Here is a 2,800-nt window from a genome sequence, read left to right as displayed (position 1 = left end):
CTTTCTATTGGTTATAGGTAATATATAATGAAATGTGAGAGAGAACTATCAACAAATTGTGAAAGAGAGGATGTGACAGGTGGGTGTGGCAAGAGGGGTCTGATTTTCTATTCGATAGCTCTGTAACCAAACAAAATTGAAGGCTATAAAAATTATGAACTGTTTGAGCAATAAGTATTTTATAGAGAGTATTTTACGTTTATTTTCATAATTTGTTTTGGGGGGTGGGTGAAGAAAATAGGGAAGAAAAGTTAATGGGCGTCTAGTGTTGCTGTGGTCTTTCAGCTGGTGGTTGTGGCTGCTTTGACGAGACATCACTCTTCAAACCTTAACCCCACCAGCAGTGCGTCTAGTGTTGCTGTGGTCTTTCAGCTGGTGGTTGTGGCTGCTTTGACGAGACATCAAAGATTATTCAAAGTAAATTCCTCAAAATGTTGAATGTTTTGCATCAGAAAATTTACTTAAAGTAAGGAGTAGCAACTGCCTTTCAATTACATGATTGTCCTAACTAGTGATAAAAAGTAGAAAAATGTGAAGGGGATAAAATAAAGAAATTAGACTTTTGGAGATAACTCACCTTTAAAAACTAAATAAATTACTACTATAGTTTTTAAAGGTGAGTTATCTCTTTAAGTCTAATTTTTAACTAATGATAGTAGAGTAGCAGTAGTAGATGTAGTTCATACATTCTGCTGGTGCTTCTTACCTGATTGCTTGGAAAGCAAGGGTTCATAATGTATTTTGATCATTAGGTGCGCGATTCAACAATCGACCTAGTTAAAGCAATTGTTCAGTCCCCTCAGCAACTCTAGAAATAGACCAACAATATCAAGTGCTATTATCTGAAGAGGAGACTTATTAGTTCACTGTTGGAATTTGCCATGCCTCAGATAGTTTTTCTTTTGGGCTGAACGCACAGTATAGTGCTCACTCTGGCAGCTAACACCTCAACTCACTCATAGCCAAAAGAGCTGCTGTTGAATGTCAATACATGTGCAAATCATACCTGGATGCCCTCCAGTCTTAGTGTTGTGTAGTATCTAGAGCATCTCTTCTCTTAAAGGTCAGAGGACCATTAGTAGCAGCACTGTCAGAGCACTATATTTCTTGGGGTACAAGACACACCTTGCACTTGTAATTGGTCATACATGTGCCACAGGTTACATCTACATATACATCTGTATATGTACTGTGCTCCTCTACCAGTGCTGGTTGGGCTGGGCCTTGCTGGATTAGGATCCTTCATTTGCTTATCCCATAGCTTTTTAAATATGAACTTCAGCATCTATCCTTCAGTGGAGTCAGTTATCTTATGGTAGGCATTCACTATAGCTGAAAAAGCCATGGTTTCAATTCCTACACATGGTGTCCAGGATCAGGACACCCTATGAATGGACAGGGTCTCACCATTTGGCAAGATAGCCCATTTGCATTTTTGTGTTGTGGGCCCCAGGTGATGAACTATGACAGATCTAGCAATGCTGTGATCCAGCGTGCTATTGTCTTCTATTTGTTGTTAGAGTTTAGTAAACATTTTAGTGAAGCATAATTCACTGATGGTGAACTTTCTACCATACATGTAGTGGTGTGCTTGACAAAGAGAACAGCCAACAGCTTTTTTTTTGTCATGCAGTATCTGCATTCACGAGCATACAACTAGCATATGCAATTACATGTTCCACTTCATCCTGAAACTGCATTAACACTGCTCCAACTACATTATCGCTGATGTCAGTGTTCAGTAAAAACTCTCAATCCTGACAGGGATGAGTCAGCACTGGAGCCTCCACTAAAGAAAACTTTAAGGATCAGAATGCTTGCTCACACTCCTTACTCCATCCAAAGTACATTTCCACTTCCAGGAAAGCTGACAGGGATGTTGCTGTCTCCAAGAACTTAGCAACAAATTGTTGGTTGTAGGATGTAAAATCAAGGAAACTACAAACTTCTTGCTTCATCATAGATTGAGGCCAATTTCGGATTGCAGCTACCTTGGCTGGGTTTTTGAGATTCTATATCTTCCACTATGTGACCAAGAAACTCCACTTTCTTTTGCAGAAGCAAACACTTTCCAGGCTTCAGTTTCAAGCCTTTCTTTCAAATGCACTGGAATACCATCTTTAGGTTCACAGACTCCAACTTGAAAGTCTGGCCAAACATTAAAATATTGTCAACACAGACTCCAACTTGAAAGTCTGGCCAAACATTAAAATATTGTCAACACAGACCAGGTTTCTTTCTCATTGCAATCCCTTGAGTGTAAGCTCCATCAGCTGCCCAAAAGTGGCTGGAGCATTACACAAACTAAATGGCATAACTTGGAACTTGTACAGGTCGTTTCTCATGCTAAAAGCATTGCCTTTGTCATCCAGCTCGATTTGCAGAAGTCAGATTCAGCATGTTAAAACTCATGGAAGCTTTTTAACCTGTTACTTGCCGTGGCCATTTTGTTCTATTGTGAGGGCAAAATCATTTGTGAATTGAAAAAATGATTATCTTTTATTGGATTTCAGATTTTATTTTTGTAAATAGTAGCATAACATTCAATTATTTGTACAAAATTGTATTATTTAATGTAGTTTAAAGAGGAATTTAATGAAAAATATCTCAAATATATTTTAGACTGTAAATAAGCACCCTCTAAGAAGAAAATGTTTTTTCTAAAATTTTTTAAAGTATATTTTCTTTCACTTCAGCACTGGTCCTGCCATCTATGATTGGTATCTAAACCTTTTTCTAATCTGTTTTCTTTATAAAACTGTGTCTGGGCGTGTTAAACCTCGGTTGTAAAACTTTTAGC

This window comes from Limulus polyphemus, unplaced genomic scaffold (genome assembly GCF_000517525.1).
Source record: "Limulus polyphemus unplaced genomic scaffold, Limulus_polyphemus-2.1.2 Scaffold4319, whole genome shotgun sequence".
In the NCBI taxonomy this organism is placed as follows: domain Eukaryota; kingdom Metazoa; phylum Arthropoda; class Merostomata; order Xiphosura; family Limulidae; genus Limulus; species Limulus polyphemus.
The sequence above is the reverse complement of the archived record's forward strand: the minus strand, read 5'-3'. Positions refer to the sequence as shown.